This window comes from Adiantum capillus-veneris, chromosome 13 (genome assembly GCF_014529385.1).
Source record: "Adiantum capillus-veneris isolate H3 chromosome 13, ASM1452938v2, whole genome shotgun sequence".
NCBI lineage: Eukaryota > Viridiplantae > Streptophyta > Polypodiopsida > Polypodiales > Pteridaceae > Adiantum > Adiantum capillus-veneris.
The window spans coordinates 80336230-80357455 of NC_140943.1; the positions used below are offsets into that span (position 1 = coordinate 80336230).

A 21226-nucleotide genomic window follows, 5' to 3' on the forward strand; every position below is an offset into this window, starting at 1 on the left:
TGGAGTTAATTTGTGGATTTTACAAGAAAAAACATAATTTTTGCTACTAAAAGTGCAATCAAGTTTTCATGAATTTAGATTTTGACTAAAAGAGCGTCTATAAACACATAGCCACCATGTGTTTTTTGTATAGATTGCAAGAGCTAGAGTGTGCGGCTCAAAGTGCTATCAATCGGGGGACTTGCATGCATCAAATAAGGTAATAGGTTTTTTGATGTATTTGCAATCATGTAGACTATATCGGAGTAGAAATCGTGTTGTTAGAGATCAAGCTAATCACGTTTTGGCAGAAGAGAGTGTCAATCAAGGACCTTTACCGACCTTAGAGCCCATTATAGAGGAAAGTCTTTTTGATACTTCTTCGGTGTGATCTTGCACCTACATGGTTGAATGGTGTAGATGGAAATGGTGCACTGTGCTCTCTAGTGGTTGGTTTGCATTTGATTTGGTTATGATTTTTTTTCAAATATTTTTTTGTTTACTTTTCCTAGTAGGATGCATAAACTTCTATGTTTTTATCCATTTTTATCTTTAACAAACATGACAAGGTCATGTAGGAGCAAAGTATTTTGGGCCATAGTGTCCAGCATACATTCTTGCATTATGCAGTTATGGACCTATATGTAGCATTTTCTTTGACACATGTTGTCACATGGGATACAACATGGTCTAGGAACTCAAGGAATTTAGTTTAGCTAGTGTGGATCAAGGTTAATGGGGGTCCATCTCACTCATATTGCAGAGTGTATTTGCAATTACCCATGCACACAAGTAAATTGTGTACTTGAAGGACGTTCTGATTATGGATATCCTTATCTGGGGTGCTCTCGATGCAGTGTGCATGCGGACTCACAAGATATCCCAAATAAACAAAATGAAAGGACGACCAAATGAAAAGATAGACAATAGAGACAAGGACTCAATAATAGACAAGACAAGCACAAGCCCTCCAACTTAACACCCTGTACATAACCAAAAAGACCATACAAAGACAAGTCTGGTTTTGGCCAACTCTACCTAGTCCACAACTGTCAACAAGGGAGAATGGGGATGTAGAGGATGAGGTGCAATGGAGTGTGAAGTGGTGAAACTGGACTAAAAACCACAAAGAAACTGGCTACAAGCTACCGGACTCACATGCCCAACTATTGACAACCAAGGTGAAGTGCTCCATGCAAGTGCTCCAAAGTGACACATAGTGGACTCTAACTAGAACTCTGGCTAGACTCTCAAGAACTATCTCTTTATACTATCCACATGCTTTGTATATATCCACAAGCTAGGGGCGTCGCCTAGCCAACACACATATACATATCTAATCCAATTGGAAATATCTGGCTAAGGTGACCGATGCAACTACAAGTATCCACTAGTGGTGGCCTAGTAAAACCAGTGGTAAGTTGGGCCACTAGTTGCATAGTTGGCCATTGGATGACCCAGCCCCCGATCCTGGTCCACTATTGCCCCAGGTATTAAAGAAGTGTTGTCTGGTAGCTTTTGAATTCTTTGGAAGGGGTGTCCACAAACTAGCCACACTCTAGATTATCAATGTTACCTCTCTGCCCAAGGTGATCTGAGCCCCACCTGGACCGACCGGTGTGTAAACATTGGGTGCCCGTTGGTGAGAAATCCAAGAGTGCCCCGGTGCCCTGACTAAGGAGTCCTCTAGAGCATGTCCACCAAGGTGGCCATGCAAGATGAGCTCAGTGTAGTCCTGTAGCCCTACTACAGATGCCCACCACTATTCCACTCACTGTCCCAAGAGTGGTGCACCAAGGACTAAAAGTGTACAAAAAATTGAAAATTGAAAAGTGAAAGAAACTCTAGGAAAAAAATCCAACATGGTATATACAATGGCCTCAAAAAGGTGGGAGGCACTAAGGATACTACTAGTCTGATGACTGGAAGGAAGAGGCTGGTGGTGGCATGGGGTACTGTGGAAAAGAGTGGGGTGGAGGAGGGAAGTGTAGAGGGTATGGTGGGTATGACAGAGGGTAGTCTGGCGGCATTGGATAATAGGAAGGTGTGGAGGATGAAGTGGGAGAGCCATGGGGAGGGTAGATCTGAGGTGTGGCGAGGCCAATGTAAGGAAATGGGTAATGTGGATAGTGGGCCAGGAAAGGGTGGATCTATAAAGGAGGGGCGGTAGAGGCCACACTATGTGTAGGTGGAGGTGGGGGTAGAGATGGAGGTACTAGATCTGTAGGTAGTATGGGTGGTAGGGTAGAGCTGGGTGAAGAAGCTAGATATGGAAGTGAATCTACTGGAGCCAATTACAGAGGGGGAGTGAAACCGCCTATCGTAGACTCTACCAGACTATCCTGTGCTGGTGGTGGTGTTGCCAATAAGGAGGAGCCAGTAGACATAAGCGATAGGACCTATAGGCTGTCTGAAGAGAGTGGTGGTATCATGGGAGTAATAGAAATGAGTGTATGAGATGGTGCAGGTGGTAAAGAGGATGAGTATGCATGAGAAATAATGGTAGCATAAGTGAAAGTCGTGGGCAAGAATGTGGATGTTGTGCAAGTTGTGTCAAAAGTGGGGAGTAAGTGTGTGATAGGTGTGAAAAGTGTACTGGTGTTACAGTGCCATGGTGGAGGCGAGGAAGATGGGGGCACGTAAGATGGTCAAGGTGGATGTAGGGTAAGAGAAGGCATACCTGAGGTGATTAGTGGAGCCAAATTAACCATTGGCTCCAATGATTTCATAAAGGCTAGTGTCATGAAGGTGGCGAGTGCGTCCTCCGTTGTAGTTGCATGACAAAACATGCTGCTGTAGTGCTCCGCTAGTCGATGTATATCCTCCTGTAGAGAAGCAATGTGAGCGTCATGTGTGGTAATGGTAGCTGCCTGGTGATTGAGAAGCCGACAGAGGTCGAGGTTCTTAATCCCCAATTGCTCAAGCTCTAAAGTCTGAGCAATGTAGATCTAGTGTATCTGGGAATGGAGGGACAACAGTGTACCGCTTGCTCTCGAACCTGCATGGTGATGATGTGAGCGTCCAAGAGCACCCGATCCTGATCATGGTGGATTGGTAGGCCTATTGACTAAGAGGTCGAGGTGGAGAATGCAACTATGAAAGGTGTAGTAGTGGAAGATGTCTAGAGTAGTGCGTCGTGAGCCAGATCTGTAGGTAGTGTAGGATGACAATCGACAGTGGTGAAGATGGGGGCGAGTGATCATGGAGTGCGAAAATAATAGCGTAATATTCCATGTGCAAAGGTGTTCGGCAGAGTGTTAGAAAGTGCTGCAGAAGAGGGGGGTGGCGAGGTGTCGTGACAAAGGTCTATGTGTGTGGGAGATGAAGGTGCCTGTGCCGTGAAAGATGGTTGGGCAGTGTGATTGGTGGTTTGTGCAAGTGAAAGTGAGGCAATGTGTTGTGACTCCGAGAAGGGGAGGAATCTGAGAGAACCTGGCGAATCTCAAAGAACTTTCACCTGGAGACGCGTAGTCGACGTGCGATGGGGAGGCAAAATCTTGTTTGCCCTTTCTAGGGGCAGCTGAAGCCAATGTTGGAGGTGCTGCAGTCGATGCTGAGGCTATATGTGGAATTGAAGATGCATGTGCATGTGAAATGTGTCTAGACCTAGATGCAGACTCAAGTTGTTCAATGTACCAAAGAAGTAAGGGAGTGGAGTAGCAGCGAATACACTGATGACTGTTTATTTTCTACCTATAGCACTTTGCTCGATTGTGCAAGTGATCTAAAATGAGCTTGTGAAAGGGAAAAGGAGTGTGTGTGACTAGGAAACAAAATGCATCACAAATATTGTGTGCTCAGTGAGGTTTGGGGTTGCTATCGGGGGGCTCCAGCTATGCTCTAAACAAAAAGTAGTAAGAGATGAAGAATTTTTTGTTTTCAGCAAAGTTGGTATGCAAAGGTGATAGCAGATCATTGGTGGTGGATACTATGTCCTCGACTAGGGAGTACTGATGATGACCTTGATAGGCACGGATAGTATTAGGGAATGATGCAAATGCAGTGGCCAGCCCTATGGTATACCCAAGCATTTCCAAAGTGACAGTGCGGCTAGACAAAGTGTGAAAAAATTTGGTGCATATGTGTACCTCCAAGAGTAGCCGTCGCTAAAGTAGAGATGCGGAGTGTGGACAGATCAGTTGTACTGAAAATGATGTTGAGGGAGTGGTAAGGGAAAGTGCCGTTGAAGACAACCAGCAGGTCCGGCTGGGTAGTAGGGTCAGTCAAAAGCTTGGCATCAAAGATGGAAGCTAAGGCCTGAGCTATGGGAGAGTCATCATCTATCTCCACGCTTGACTGCTCTTCCGTGGATGTGGCATGAGCTTCTTTTTCTTCCTCTGGGATCCCTTGAAAAGATTCTTGCTCTAGACTATGAAGGTGGACGATAGTGATGTTATCTGAATTGTTATTGTACTCTATGTCATCCGAGTCGATAGGAGAACTGACTGCGGAGCCCAGTGAGAGTACATCTCATCAAAGGAGGCTTCTTTGGTAGGCGATTCCATGGCGACTAAAGCGAGTAGGCAGAGAATGAGTAAGGTGAGTTGAGAGAGGGAAGGGGCGCGAGGGCTGTGGTTAAATATCGGCTAGATTGCCGACGTGTGCGTGGACATGACCGACGCAGCAGGTCATTGCACTTTTTGCGGGCGCAGCAGGTAGTGTAGCACTATGAGGACAAGTCTCCAGGATTCACGCAAGCACACGTACGTAGCATGGTGGTAAGGCGAGAGCACCTGGAGGGTGAGGTCGAGAGTTCGAAGAGTGCGTGTGAAGAGCACGTTGACCTTTTAGTCAACTGTTTCCAACCGATTGCAGTTGACTGGCAACCAGCTCTGGCTGCTTTGCCACGAGCGCAAGCTAGCCGATATATATCCAAAACCGGGCGCGAGGAGGCAATGAGGAGAGACGAGCAAAAGAGAGACGGTTAGGGAAGGTAGGGACGGTTGGGCCAAGGCCAAAGGAAGAGAGAGCCAAAGGGTCTAGGGCGAGAAAATTTGGGTTTCCTGGCCAGAAAGGACGAGGGCAAGCGGGAGAAGGGCGGGGCCCAAAACGGGCTAGGGCGAGAAGGAGCAAAGTGGGGTGGAACGCAAGCTGCGAGGGTGAGGTTGAGGCCTGGGGTGGTTGGACAAAAGGACAATGGAAGAAGGGTGGGCTGGAAAGTGCGAGGGCGAGTGGGAGAAGGGCACGCTGAGCTGGCCAAAAAGGGCAAGGCAAAGGTGCTGGCTAGAAAGGACGAGGAGAAGGGGCGGGAGGTCTAAGGCGGTTGGCAAGTAGGACGAGGGCGATGGAGAGCGAGTCAAGGGCGGGCCAGAAAGGGTGAGGGCAATCGGGAGAAGGGAGGGCTGCCTGAAAAGTGTGAGGCAAAGGGGCGGGAGGTTTGAGGTTGTGGGAAAGTAGGGTGAGGGAGATAGGCAAGAGAGTTTGGACGAGCAAAGAGAGTTTGGGCCAAGACGTAGGGTGAAGGTGGCAAGTTTTGCAAAGAAACAAAGAAGTACTTTGTTGGTGCTTTGTGCCTGTTCATTTGCTCAAGGATAGTAGGAACAGAACTTCCTATAAAAAATTTAATATCGAGCAAAAGATTGCCCAAAAGCTTAGTGAAAAAGTGGGTGCCTTGATTGCTGGTGCAACCAAGCCTGCAAAATATGTTTTCATACAAGAAAGTTTCCATTGTGGCTGATGTGCAATCAGAAGTTGCCGCTACCTCTCCCCATTTGGTAGCATAGTTTGTGGCAATCAAAAGATACCTTCTATTCCTTGGCTGACCAACTAGTCTGATTGGCCCAACAAAATCAATGCCCCATCTTTCAAAAGGCAACCATGCCAAAGAGACCTGTAAGGGGCAATCGGACTGGCGAGTTGGGTTTGGGGCACACCATTGGCATGAATCACAAGACCTAGCATACTACATTGCATCTCAAAAATACATATGGCCACCACAACCGAGCATGCAAAATGCGATGGGCAATGATATGTCCTGGGTAGTTGCCACATGTACTACTAGAGTGAGCTTCTTCTAGAATGGCTTGAACTTCATGTGGCAGAACACAACGGTGAAGAATCCCATCTGGACCACTTTTGTAAAGTGTGTCTCCAATCATGGTATAGGGCTTGCTTTTGATAAGCAATCTCTTCTTTTGCAGGCTGGATAGATCTGGTGGATAAGAACCTATGGACAAAAGATGCATAATGTCCAAGTACCAATCTATGGTAGTGTCCAACTTAAAAAGAAAATTGTCTCGAAGGTCATGGTTGGCCATGTGATGCTCTTTACTAAGGCAAAGAACAACTTCAAAATCAAATTCTTGAAAGAGAAATAACCACCTCCAAACACATCCGGCTACCTGAGGCTTTTTGAGAAGATACTTGGAAGAGTTGGTGGTCAATTATTACTACAACATTAGGAAGGGAATGGGGTGTAGGAGGGCCTCTTTATTTGCCATGGGATTAAAAATGGGGTTAGGGGTTGGGCTAATGGGTGGATGCCATGTGGACAAAAATGGTGGGTGTGGCAGGTTTGGTCAAACTTGTACTCTTTCATAAAATATAAAGAGAGAAACTCTTATAAATGATAAAAATAGAGCCTTTTTCTAAAATATTGGGGTGAAAACCAATCTTTTCTCTCTCTAGAGGCTGTCAATTTTATTTTCCCACTCTCTTAATATATGGTCTCTTCAAAAATGTGCTAAACATTCTCTCTCTCTCTCTCTCTCTCTCTCTCTCTCTCTCTCTCTCTCTCTCTCTCTCTCTCTACTGTACCATCTATCACTTCTCTCTATACTGTACTATCTCTCTCTATTGTACCATCTCTCACATCTCCTCTCTCTACTGTCCCATCTCTCACTTCTCCTCTCTCTTCTTCTCTATTAGTACCATCTCTCACTTCTCCTCTCACTTACCCTCTCTCACTTTTCCCTCCCAAAAACCTCTGGAGCAGAGTTTTGAACCTCTTTTCTGTTGAGCTTATATGTGAAGCTGTTTTTCAGGTATGTACGCAGTCCGTGAACGATAACTCAAAATCGGTGAAGAATTTGAAGAAACTTCCTTCTGCAAAGTTGTAGACCACATCGATTCCGATCCCTCCAACGAGTAGATTCTGCAAAATCGATTTTGATCAGGAGAAAAATTGAAAACAAAAACGCACTGCTCTGATACCATGTTGAGAGAAGGAGAGAACACAGAAGTAGAACCCCAATGTGTGTAGAATACACACATGAGATGATGTATATATAGAGGGGACCTGGGTGCCATATATAGAGAAGCCATATATTGAGTAGCTTCACATATAAGCTCAACACCCCCGCTCAAATAAGGGTCCCTAACTGTGGATGAAAAAACCCTTGGGGGATCAAGGGAAAAACCCACAGCTCTATATACACCCACCGTTATATTATAAAAATCATTAAATATACAAATGTTTACGAGGAGCTATATCACTCCTTTTACAATGAATGTTTTATGAGGAGTTACATTACTCCTATCCTATCAAATACAATAATGAATACGTACAAAGGTTCAATAAAGAGGTATAAAAGCTATCGATTAGCTTGTAATCAAAAGTGTCTCCGTGAATCTGCTGTGTAGCTTGTCATCAATATCGCATCACCAAACATGTCTTCATGTTGTCATCAATATGGCATCACCAAACATATCTTCATAAATCTTTTATTGTCACCAAGTTTGTCTTCATAAAATCAATTCTTTGATCAATCCTACATAGATCATAGACTCCAAAAAGAACATGTCATGAAAATTATTAGCATCGTTAATGAAATAATTACGTTCACAATGCCATAAGAGATGGTTCGCGACGCCACTCTTTTGACGACATATATATGCACGATAACATATGGTACATAAAGTATAAACGTAAAAGTACAAAATGTGTGATTACGTGATACAAATGATATGTGTATATACTACATAAAACAACATTTATCAATGTAGTGATCAATGAATACCATCAAAATATTAACAAAATATCATCATTATATCAATAAAAATGAATAAATGACCATGGTATCAACGAAAAGCATCATGATATCACCGAGAATAATCATTGTATCAACGAAACAACATTATGGCATCACCGAGAATAACCATGGTATCAACGAAACATCATCATGGCATCACCGAGAATAACCATGGTATCAACGAAACAACATCATGGTATCACCAAGAATAACCATGGTATCAACAAAACATCATCATGGTATCAACAAAAATCACCATGGAATCAACGAAACAACATCATGGCATCACCGAGAATAACCATGGTATCAACGAAACATCATCATGGCATCACCGAGAATAACCATGGTATCAATGAAATATCATCATGGCACCACCGAGAATAACCATGGTATCAATGACATATCATCATGGTATCAACGAAAATCACCATGATCAAAGTATTAACAAAACATCATCATGGTACCATCAAAATCACTATGGTATCAATGAGAAATTATCAATAAAACGACGTAAACTATATCTCTAAAAGAATAATTATACGAGAATCAATGAACGAGTATATCATATAACAAAAGATCATGTACCAACAGTAGCTCTATAGAATTTGGACGATCATCAACGGCTCGACTAAATCGGAACGATGTGTAACTGGCTTCTGCAGCAAAGTTACGTCAGTAACAAATATATGATTGATGAAGAAAAATATAATTGAGAAGTTTTCAATTATGAGAAAAATCAAAAGCAAAAAGTAAAATTTTGATTTTCAAACATATTCGTAGTCCGAGACGATAACCCAAAATCGGTGCAGAATTTAGAGAAACTTCCTTCTGCAAAGTTATAGACCACATCGATTCCGGTCTCCCATAGCGGGTAGTTTCTTCTGCAAAGTTGTAGAACACATCTATTCCGGTCTCCCACGCGGGTAGTTTCTGCAAATTCGTTTCCAATTAGCAGAAAAATCAGAAACAAAAAGCGAAAGTTGCTTTTTAGGTATGTACGCAGTCCGCGAACAATAACTCAAAATCGGTGCAGAATTTAGAAAAACTTTCTTCTGCAAAGTTGTAGAACACATCTATTCCGGTCTCTTGCGCGGGTAGTTTCTGCAAAATCGTTTTCAATTAGCAAAAAAATCAAAAACAATAAGTGGAAGTTGCTTTTCAGGTATGTATGCAGTTCGCGAACGATAACTCAAAATCGGTGCAGAATTTGAAAACACTTTCTTCTGCAAAGTTGTAGACCACATCGATTCTGGTCTCCTCAGCGGATAGTTTCTGCAAACTCGTTTTCAATTAGCAGAAAAATCAAAAACAAAAAGCGGAAGTTTCTTTTTAGGTATGTACGCAGTCCGCGAACGATAACTCAAAATCGGTGCAGAATTTGAAAAAACTTCCTTCTGCAAAGTTGTAGACCACATCGATTCCGATCTCTTCAGCGGGTAGTTTCTGCAAAATCGTTTCCAATTAGCAGAAAAATCAGAAACAAAAAGCGGAAGTTGCTTTTTAGGTATGTACGCAGTCCGCGAACGATAACTCAAAATCGGTGCAGAATTTGAAAAAACTTCCTTCTGTAAAGCTGTAGACCACATCTATTCCGGTCTCCCCCGCGGATAGTTTCTGCAAAATTGTTTTCAATTAGCAAAAAAATCAAAAACAAAAAGCGGAAGTTGCTTTTCAGGTATGTACGCAGTCCGCGAACGATAACTCAAAATCGGTGCAGAATTTGAAAACACTTCCTTCTGCAAAGTTATAGACCACATTTTCCCTCCTCAAGCTTGCAACATTCTTCTCAAGGTTGCTGCATTCTTCTCAAGAGTGCAGCTTGCTCCTCAAGCTTGCACTTGCTCCTCAAGGTAAATATTTCCATTGCTCTGTAAGTTTCTTACACATTGCTATCTATAACTAAGTTTGCAGCATATCTTTTGTTTAAATCTACCATTTCTCTTTCTCTTTGAAGCTTGAGTATCCCACTCAAGCTTTTTCCAACCTGCAAGTTTTATATCATAGTAGTAAGTGATGTGTGTTAGTTGTGTCCATATTTTTCATTGGTGTTCATCGATTAACAATAAGTGTTGTGTGCTGGTTGTGCCATTATTTTCCATGTCATCATCACGTTCTCGACGACCCAGGAGTGCTATTGACTCCATGTCATGCAGCAATGTTCAAGATGACAGTGGGTGCTGGGTGACGACAGAGTTCAAACGGTTGATGTGGGTGACAATGCAACCCAGCTCAAGAGGCGCACACAAGGTCTCCAGGAGACACATGGCTTCTCGGGAACACCATTGGAAGGGAAGAATAATGGAGTTTAAACAACTCCAAAGTGGTAAGCGGCTTGCAAAGGTTCAACATGTGTATGTGGCTTCACAACTGAAGTTAACGACAACGTTGACTCCACCAAGGTTTCCAGCAAATTGTAAGTTCACACCACTGTCAAAGTCTTAGATTTTCTCGATTATCGATTTTTGCTTCATAAGTTGCTTTGTTGGTTTAAGATTTCTTTGATTGTGTAATGTTTACAGATGTCTTTCCATCAGATTTTGTAGAGTGGGAGCCAATAGAGTCCTTCATAGGAACTTTTGAGGCCATCCATGTTGAGCTTGGCAAGTTGCTCTATGCTGGTTGTTCCTCCTCTGAGCTTGCATCACAAAACATTTTTTTTATGACCATACTTACATCACACCTACAAGAAATGGGTATGGCAATCTTTCTCCGGTTAACTTGCCAACTTTGCAGAGTTTCCAATGGCCTAAGCCAGATAGTTCTTTAATAGCAGCAACCAAAAGGAGAATCGAGATGGATGTGCATGCAGCAATGAAGTGCACCTATGGTTCTCATAAAGCGACTTTGACATGGTTTATGTCACTTCATATGTTTGTACATATTTTCTGTTTGCAGAGTGTTCACAAGACACCAACAATGTGGACCTGCAAAGGGGGAGATGCAATATCAGCTTTTCTTGCAGCTGGATGGGAAACGAAAGTGGTCAACCATCAAGGAGATAGAATCAAGTTGTCTATAATTGCGGAGAATGTGGTCTTCAGATACCATATCGCAAAGCAAAGCTTATCAATGGATTTTCCATACAGAAGATGGAAGTTGACGAAGGGAGAATGGGAAGCACTAGACTCTGACGTTGCAGTTAGAGAATCCATTGACCTGCAAATATGTCTCCATGATGATACAGTGCATGACATCTTAGTGAATAACGATTGGCATCTCAGTCATCTTCGCGAGTATCTTAATCTTAGATATTCCTTGTTAGAGCCATATCTCTTTGTAATCAACCAGAAAGTTATACATTCTAGAAAAGAGAAGAGCTTTTTATGTGAGAACATCACATTTCCGCGATGTATTTCTGTAAAACCTTGTAATTGATAAAAGATTATGATTCTATTAATGATTTTGGCGTTTTGAATTTTATCTCTGTCTGAAATCTTATGTCCAACGTTATGAGTGAAATGCCATTTCAGTGATTTGGAATGCAAGTGCTTTCCAATCATGTTTATTAAGTAAAAGTATACTTTTAAGTTATTTTTATAATTTTTAAAATTTTTTAAAAAAAGTGACTTTCAGTATATAAGTGACTTTATAAGTTTTTAAAAGCTTTTATAACATTCACAAAACTCAGACTCTTTGCTCTCAAGCTCTCTCTGTCTGCTCTCTATCTATTTTCTTCGCGAAAAAAACCATGGCCACAGCTAGTGACGCACTTCTCTCACAATTGGAAAAGATAGGACTTGCAGATCGAGCACACGATCTAATTAATGTCTTTGAAGGCTTCATCGACATACAAGCCACAACAAATCTTCATGGGGAAGCATTCCAGAGCTTCCCTGACTACATGGCACAACACATCGAAGAATATGCCATAGTCTTTCAGGGATCTGACATGGCATGGGTGCCAGTGGAGTTCCTCAAGCACCTCTACGCCACCAACAAAAACTTTCGCTATCGATTTTTGCGATTCACTAAAGGGCTCACTGATCGGGATTATAGGACAAAGGATGAGGAAGACCTCATGGACCTGGGCATGGGAAACATCGGCACTCAATTCATCTCATGGGACATGGTTTTAGTTTTGCTTGTGCTTGAAGGTACTGACAAGGGAAAATCAAAAGAAAAAGCGAGTAAGAAACCAACGGTGACTCTTGTTGAGGAGTCAAATGAAGTTATCGAGGAGGTGGATGAGCAGGCGGACGCATCAATGGCACTTGTCCTATTACAAGAGGCCAGTACAACTGAGAAGGATGATAGAATGATTGAGGGAGATGACGTGTTGGAAGAAGTGCTAGAGCTACAAATTCTTTCTCTCATGCAGTGGTCGTCGATGGTTGTTACTTCCTATTACTTGATGACATTGCCAAAACATTGGGACTTAGAGAAGACGAGTCTCTCTCTGTGCTAGCTATCTATGCAGGGATGAAGGATCCTAGTGGAAAGCAAGAGAAGACAGATTTTGAAATTGACTTTGAAGATCAAAAGTATTTTAGATGGCCTCTCATTCTTTCCCACTGAGAATGAACAAACATTGGTGCAGACCGTTGCTTCAACACTTGGAGAGATCAAATTGTGTGCCTCTTTCTATGAAAGCGTTCCTAAGAGTGCTTTTCAGCCGCACAAACCTTTGATCTCTACGGGAAAAGATGATCGCTCTAGCATCGACCTTACCAAAAAATCACTTGAAGAGATGGATGAAGAGACAAAGGTAAACTTATTATAACTTGATTATTTGTGTACAATTCATTACAACAAGAGTTTAAATTTATAAATTGTTTTGCAGACTGCATATCATGTTGATAAATTTGCAATGCGAACTGGTGGTTCCCACAGCAACCCTACAGGCAGAGATAGCTCTTTGTGGCACTACCTGAGCCACTTGGGCCCCTCAATTATTAGAGTTGTATACACGGGCTTCTCCAAACATGGTACAGAGGAGCTCCTCAAGTGCAAAGCTTTGAGTGCCATCCTTGCTGAAGACTCTCTCACTTGAAATGCCCATAAATGTATATTGGTCGATAGAGAGGCTGCTTTGTATGCATTTACAGGCAATCACTCTGGATCCATACTTTCCCATTGTGCTTTAAGCTTAGGTCAAGGAATTACAGACCCAGACCAAATTGTAAAGACATTTGATGTCGATTCAACCCCTCCTGCAATTCCTATCGATGTAATTCGTCAAGAAATGCATAAACCATGATGTAATATCTCTTGTAATAAAAAAAGTTTTTTTTTTTGAAGTGTTCTATCGCGTCTGGTGTACTGGTATTGTGCAGGCAATGTCTACATAGATTTTTCCATTTTTATTCATTTTTGAGTTTTTTTGAGCAATAGGAGGGGTGTAGAGGGGTGTATACAGCTGTACTAGCATGAAAGTGAATTTTTTTATAAAAAAAAATCCATGTGCGTGCCGTGGTGCACAGGGCTTTTTTTTTATTAAAAAAATCACTTTCATGCTAGTACACCTCCTTGGAGGTGTTTTAGCACCATTTTGCATGGTTTGGAACACTGTTTTGGCAGCTTTCAACAAAAAAAAAATCCATTGTTGAGCATTTGTCGAAATGAGCAGTTAACAAATAACAACTTAAAATTCTTGAAGTTCTCAAGACATAGTTTAAAATTACTCAAGACACTGATACAAAATCTGATCATTGGTATTGATTCAAAAGATTACAAACTCTCAGTAGAGCCACAAATGTGATAAAAAGGTTACATGGGATAAACTAGTTCTTATATAAACAGGCCTCACCTCTCAATCTAATTGCTAATGCTAAGTCCGTCACTTTGAGGGTGACTCTCTTGGCATGCATCATACAGGACACGCCGTCGTTGAAGAGCTGCACCAAAATGTCTTCCGCCGCGTCCTGTAGTGCCAAGAGTGCTCTGCCTTGGAGTCGAGTGACAGAGTCACTACACTCTTCCATAATTTCTCTAACAACACGCGAAAAAGCTGCTTTTGGTATGATTGGATCAGTAGATTTTTGATACTTTCTAATTTCCCTCAAGGCCACCGTTCCTGGCTTCCATCTTCTTTTCTTCTATGCCACAGGTGGTGGAGGGGGAGCTGGTAGTCTGGCCCATTGAGGAGGGTCATTTCTAAACTTTTCTCTCCTCTCTGCTTGAGTTTGTTGCTCTTCAGCTGTGAGATTGTCCTTCTTTCTCTTTGGACATTTCTTAGCTCTCTAAGGTCCTTTGAGTGGCCGAGAGCTGCCAGCCTGTGCCTGTTGTGTTGCTGTGGCTCTCTCTTCAAATGCTCTTCTCTCTGCTTCAGCCCGTGCTTGAAGGTTTGCCAAATGAGCTCTCTCAGCCTTGGCTCTCTCCCATTCTTCCACCTCTCGTCTTCTTGCTTATTCCTTTTCTCCGCTCTCAACTTCTTTGGCAGCTCTTTCTTTTTCCTGGAGTGCCTCTTCCTTTCTTTTCTTGGCAGCCCATCTATCCTTCTCTGGTGTTTTTCTTTTTGCGCACTGTTTGAAACGCATCTTTATTGGTGGAGTTCGCGAGGTTGCTTGAGCAACAGGTGTAGGAACAACAGGTGGAACCTGCTCATTTTGTAGTGGCTTAGGGTTGATCTCAGAGATTGGTGGAGGATCCGGCAAAGCTGTGCGGTGGGCTTGATGTAACGGTGGAAGATCCCCAAAAATTTGGCACATGGTAGTTTGATCATCTGGAATAGAAGGTTTTGGAGGTTGGATGGGCTCTGTGACTGGTTGTGGTGTTGGGTTATCGTCATGCGATTGCGGCACGGGATTCGATGTGGCAATGGTTTCCTCGTGTGAAGCAGATGGTTGGGGAGGTTGCATGGTATCTAGATGGGCTTCTGGCGTTGGATCTGAAGATGTGGGCTGTGCATGCGGTGTGGGTTGGGGTTGGGATGTGGTAGTGGTTTCTTCTTGTGCATGAGATGGTTGAGGAGGTTGTGTGGCATTTGGAGATGGTTGTGATGTTGGATTTGAAGCTAGGGATTGTGTATCAAGTGCAGGCGTTTAATCTGTTGTGTTGTGAGTGGCGGTGGTGTCATCGACGTGCATACTGATTTTCTCTTGAGTAGGTTCCATCGTGATCAAGATATGAGTGCGTGCTCGCTTTGGCTCGAGTGGATCTTCTAGAACGTGCGAATGAGAAATGAACTTTAAAAAGTGAGTTTTGACTTAAATAGGCCCAAAAATCTTTAAAAAATTAAAAAGTTAAAAAATGATTAAAAAGTTAAATAAACTCATAATTGAAAGAGAATTCACACACGGGTCAAAAACTAAGTGTCGACTATTGATTAACATCAAAATCCGAGGTAACAACAAATTTTTTTGGTGATAAAAAATTTATTCATTTTGTACCCAACGTCTGCCATCTCTTCGCCTTGTTGCCAACCATCGACGGAAGCGATCTTTTGCTATTGAAGCATGGTATGAATTTGATCGCCTAATGTTAATAACTTTTTCTATTCTGCATTTCAAATTCCTTTGTACTCTTGGCTTTTTTCTCTGTCTCCCTGCCAAAACTCTGTAAAACCAATTGAACATTTCATGTAACGCATTGCTTTTTTTTTTTCCACCTCCATGACGTGTATTCTTAAAATAAACCGCTTTTGCTTGATAGTGTGAGCGCTCCATTCCTTGGCTACTCCAGATGCCCAAAGAACCAAAAGTGTCGAGAAAAAATGCACTATGTGCTAAAAGAATATGCTGAAAAATACAAGCTTTCGTTCAATGATATTGTAACGCTGATTGTAAAGACAAAATGAAACTTACCATGTAATGTGTTATGTGTGTTTCTCCCCAAGCATCGACCATTTGTGAAGTGAATCTGTTGATCACAAACTTCAAAGTGGATATCTCATCAGAAGTCAGCTTTTCTTTTTCAAGTAGATGAGAAATATCATCGACAGATTGCCACACACGAGCACGCTTAATTCCAAGAGTAGCTTTGTTCCCTTTGTATGTGGTAATGTCACACACGTTTTTCCACAATTGAAACTCAGTTTGACGTTGAGAAGCCGAATAATCTGATAGCAAATGCCGAGCTTTGCTACCACCCATACATATTTTATTGGGTCTATCTTGTGTACTACCAGATGTCTTTTTGTCTTTGGATAGCTCAACTGCACCACCATGTAGACCAACACTTGATAAAATAGACTCAATTTCCTTTATACACTCTTCTCTTCTTTTTGCAGGCTCCATGTTCCAAGCATAATTGATATGTAACATTAGTAACTTGTCAAGAATTCGCAGACGAGCATGAAGGGTGCAAACATGCACATTAATCAGTGGAATTGGTAAAATAGGATCCCAATTGGGATCATCCATGTCTCGATTAGGGGGTACACTTTGATCACAACTAAGAATACCTTGGAGCCACTGTTGTAGTGATTTACTTATTGTTTGTGTATTAGACACACCTTTCACAGAGTTGGCTGCAACTTTCCCACTCTTTCCCTTACCGCTCTTTGATTTGCTGACTTTGACAACCTTGCTCTCCGTTCCCATGGACACTTTACTATGGCATCAATAAATGCATGGAAAGTGTGTCATTGCACCATGTTTGCAACCTAGCATGCACTTAAGAGTTTTCAAATCTCCTGCCAAATGCCACTGAACTTGGAACGAATCCAAGTCTGAAACCTGCAATCTTTATCCTTCTTGTTGTTGCCGAATGATGTCAACAATTGGCGTATGATTGAAATACCACTTCAAGGACTCATGTGTTTCTTTAGGGAGATGAAAAGCAGCCAACCACCAGATATTCTTCTCTGATTGAACACCTAAACACGTGTTTCCCTTCTCGTTGTCATTTATCTCAACATCGACACCTACCAAGGCCCTGTTCATCATTGTAACACTTACCCTTTCGAGCCGCTGACCTTTAACAATCTGACACTCATCTAGTTTCATAACAAAAATTAATTTGCCACCACACTCTTCTTGTGTCAACCCGTAAAATCTGATCATTCACTCTTGGAGTTTCAACAAGTCGACATACACATTGTTGAATTCGTTGTAGAGAAAGGATTTTCCATCTTCTAATGTCATCACATCCTTGACACATTGAAATCCACCTAACAAACTTGCAACATCATTGTTGGCGCATCGTTTGGCAATGCTAACACTGTAAGGTGTTGGTAGCAATCCGAAAAGACCTTTTGCTCTGTGTCCTATTGTTACAATTTTATACAAAGCTTCATAAGCTTTGAAACTTATTCCTGCACTGTCACACACCTCCATCATTTCCTGAGGTGACACAATACTTTTTAACTCACTAAAATATTTTTGACGCAGAATTTTGGCAATGCTAACATTGGATGGATCGTCCAATAACTCCACCAACTCCTTTGGTTTGATGATATGTTGCAATAATGTACGTCTGGTTGTATCGATATCAGAATTGATTCCCATCATTTGTCGAGCCAAATTTCTGCATATGGAAACATAATTATAACAACCTGCAAACAAAGTGTAAAAGCAAAAGTTGGAGTTCATATCCTTACCTAGTTTATCGTATTCGTTTCTTTCGAGCTCCACCATTTGAAGATAGCGTAGACATTGCTTGTCTCTTTCGCTTACGAATGTAGTAGCCGTGGGGAATGTGTGTGAGATGATCTATTCTCCGACGCATATTACGTGCAGTGTGTTGTAGTTGAACGTAGTTATCGAATCGACGCTCTTGCTCTGTTTTCTGTTGCTGTAGCTTTTTATTAAGTTGGATTATCTCAGCGTTCAGCTGCTTCATTTTGTCATTGGCTTCTCCCCTGATTCGTTGAATGTCCATCATGTGCTTTTCTTGCACTGTTGATGAGGCAACAAAGAGCTGCTTTCTTGCTTCTCTTTCATTGAATAAAGCCGAATGTAAACTCGAGCAGTATCCCCACAGCCCATCTCTTCCATCTCCAATAAAAAGCAAAACGTCAGTGACATTGTGAAAGGGTGGTGCTGCATTGGTTATAGGATCAAACGGGTAAATGTGACCATCAACCCATAAGTTGATTGCTTTGCATCCACTACTTCGTAGCTTATCTGCAGCATTGGGGTTAGAAGTTCCAAGGCATACAGTAGCATATTCCTGCTCTAAATCGGCGTTTAAGCGATATCGTTTTGGCTTATTGGTAATATTTTGCAGTGGAGGGAGATTACTTGCCATTGGTGCTAAATAAACAAGTAAGCAAGAGGGATAATGTGTAATGGTGAAGGTTACAAGCATTACAAGCACAGAGAGCTAGCTATGGAGGGATAGGAGATAGGAAAAAGCTCTCAGAGTTGAGATAAAGGGATTTTTTTTTGGAGGGAAGAGAGAGGGGGAGTACAACTCGATATTTTTCAAATTCAAATAGTTGAAGAATAAAATGCAGGTGCACACAAAGGTAATGGAGTTCTCCATTGCTCTCACAGAGAGTAGGAGGGAGAAAAGCATGAGGGGGAAAGAGAGAGAGAGAGAGAGAGAGAGAGAGAGAGAGAGAGAGGTAGAGAAAGAGAAAGAAAGTGAGAGGAAGTGGGAGAGGGAAAGCAATAAATGAAGAGAGTGTGGAAGAGAGAGAAAATCTGCAGCTTTGGAGAATCTGCACTTTTTATCAGATAGAATGTTCTTTCATTGATTTGAAGAAGGAAGAGAGAAAGGAAAAGAGAGAGAGAGAGAGAGAGAGAGAGAGAGAGAGAGAGAGAGAGAGAGAGAGAGAGATAGAGAGAGAGAGAGAGAGAGAGAGAGAGAGGGAGAGGGTTGCACGTTTTAGAGAGAGAATGCAGTGAGAGAATGTGTAAAATCTCTTTTTCTGACTATGAAAAGGTTGAAAAGTACTTCTCTTTATGATATCTAAGCGAGAGAGAGAGAGTGATTTATATGCTAGAGAGAGAGAGAGAAGTGTGGGAAAAGACATTTTAAAATTCAGTTACCCACCTCTTTTTTTAGTGAAAATATATAGAAATGTCATTTTTAAAAATCTCAGCACCCTTTATTTTAAGGCTTGGTCAAACTTGGTTTAAGCTTTAAGCATTTTCTTAAGCTGCCAAATAAAGAGGCCCTCCTATACCCCATTCACTTCCTAATGAAATGGACACGCAAAAGAAAATTCATGAACTTTTGTTGAGCATAGACAATGGCCAAACCCTCTCTTTCAGTGGTACTATAGTTTCTTTCTGCCTTTGTGAGTAGCCGACTTGCATAGCAGATAGGTGGTCTAATTTGTACTCCTTGCTAGGTTGGGAAAGGACTGCACCTATGGCTGTGATACTAACATCAATGTGCACATGGAAAATGAGTGAACAATCAGTTGTGACTAAGATTGGGGCATGTGTAAGGCATTTCTTCATATAATTGAAAGTTATCTCTTTTGCAGAGGTCCATTGAAAGGGTTGGGCTTGACTAGTGAGGTGAGACAAAGGCTTGGCAATGTTTTCATACATTCTAATAAACCTTCAGTGGTAGCCGGTGTGGCCTACAAAGGTTTGCACTCCTTTAGCATTAATTGGCCTAGGCATGCATAGAATGGAAATAAATTTTTATAGGTCAAGAGGAAGGCCTTTAGCAGAAACGATATGACCTAATAGAGTGCCTTGTGTGACCATGAAATGACACTTATTTGGGCTAAGTTTCAGATTTACCTCTCGATAGTGAGCAAAAACTAGGGAAAATTGCTTCATGTGTTCTTGGAAGCATTCTACAGGACTTGCATAGCCTTGGTCCCAAAGCAAGAAAAATCATCCATGAAAATCCATAGAAACGTGTTGAGGAATGGCTCAAACACAATGTAAGTTGTTCATGTTCCAGGAAGCTAGTGCATTCTTAGGCCAAAGGACATCCTTCTGAAGACAAAAACTCTCCATGGAATAATAAAAGTTGTCTTGATCCTGTCATCTCCTAGAACGACCATCTAATTGTAGCCACTGAAACAATCCATAAAATCTAGTAGAGCATGTCCGAATACATCTTCTAACGCTCTCTTAGAGAAGGGGGTAGGAAAACCATCTCGGATAGTCACCTTATTGAGTGCTCTGAAGTCTACACATACCCTGATCTTATTGGAATTCTTCTTTGGGGCAATAACCATCGGAGAGAGCCATTGTGTGTGTTCAATGGGCTCAATGATACCGGCTTCCAACATTTTATCAATTTCTTTCTTGACTGCTATTGCATATTTGGGGTTGAGCTTGTATGTCCGACCTCGCACAAGTTTGGCATTTTCCTGTAGGGGTATAGAGTGAACTCCCAAAGTCAAGTCAAGTCCTGTGAGGTCTTTGTATGACCTGGCAAAGACATCCTTCCAGCTAGTCATAAAAGTAATTATTAAGTCTAGAAATTAGGGGTGATCCCATAGCCATGTAGCCAATAATACTGGGTTGGGCTTTTCTTCAGTACCTAAGTTGACTTCTTTGACCGGGTCTTGATAGTTTCCTGGGTTCCACTCTTCAGCTACATCCTAGCCAACTTTAGTCAATGCATCCACATCATGAGGAATCTGATTGATGGGAAAGTCTTGTGCCTGCTCCTATAGCCATCCTGGAGGAAGTTCCTCTAGAGGCAAGTCATCTCTATTTTTCTTTGAGCTGGTATGTAGACTCTTTGGTGGTGTGGGGTTGGTTGAAGCCTTGACTATGGGCATGGAAGAATCATCTATGTCACTTTCATGCTCTAAATATTCTTCTTATTGCCCTTGTAGTGGAGACTTCTTGCCACGCCTATGGTGAGTGATGGGCTCTCCAAGACCAAGAGACTCCACTTTTTCAATATCTGTGTCTTCATCCATTCCATTGAGGACTACAAAATAGTGAGGGTCGGGTGTTGCCTCTAACCATTCTAGGAGCTCATTATCATCACCAGGGACGTTGGGTAAGACCTCTTCCTCTGGTGGATTCTCATGTTGTCCAATACTAAGGGACGACCTTCTATTGGATGGGTCCCCTCCACTTTCCAACTGGATTTGTCTATGCCATGTACTTGGAGTAGTGATCCACATTGTATCATTTCCCAAATCATAAAGGGTACGGGTATGTTGCAGCCAAGGCCAACAATTAACAGAGGGAAATTACCATCCACTTTTTGTAGCTAGACCACCACAAATTCAAGCCAAAAAGTGAAGTCTTTGACTACCATCGGAACCTGTTCCACCACCCCTACTGGGCGGACTTTGAGTTGGTCAGCCGAAGTGGCAATCTTGGTGGGCACCAATCCAAGTTGTTGCATGGTGAACTTTGGCATTAGGTTATACCCAAGCCACCATCCACAATTACACCTGTAAAATGCTGGCCATAAATGGGCATTGTAAGGCAAGGACTCTTGTAGTTAGTGAGTGGTGTTGA

General features: G+C 42.1%; 2 pseudogenes; both read right to left on the reverse strand.

Moving 5' to 3' along the window:
• Positions 1-3046: 3046 nt before the first annotated feature.
• LOC147444324 (uncharacterized) lies at positions 3047-3823 on the reverse strand (annotated as a pseudogene).
• Positions 3824-3891: 68 nt separating this feature from the next.
• On the reverse strand, positions 3892-4484 carry LOC147444325 (uncharacterized; annotated as a pseudogene).
• Positions 4485-21226: the final 16742 nt, after the last annotated feature.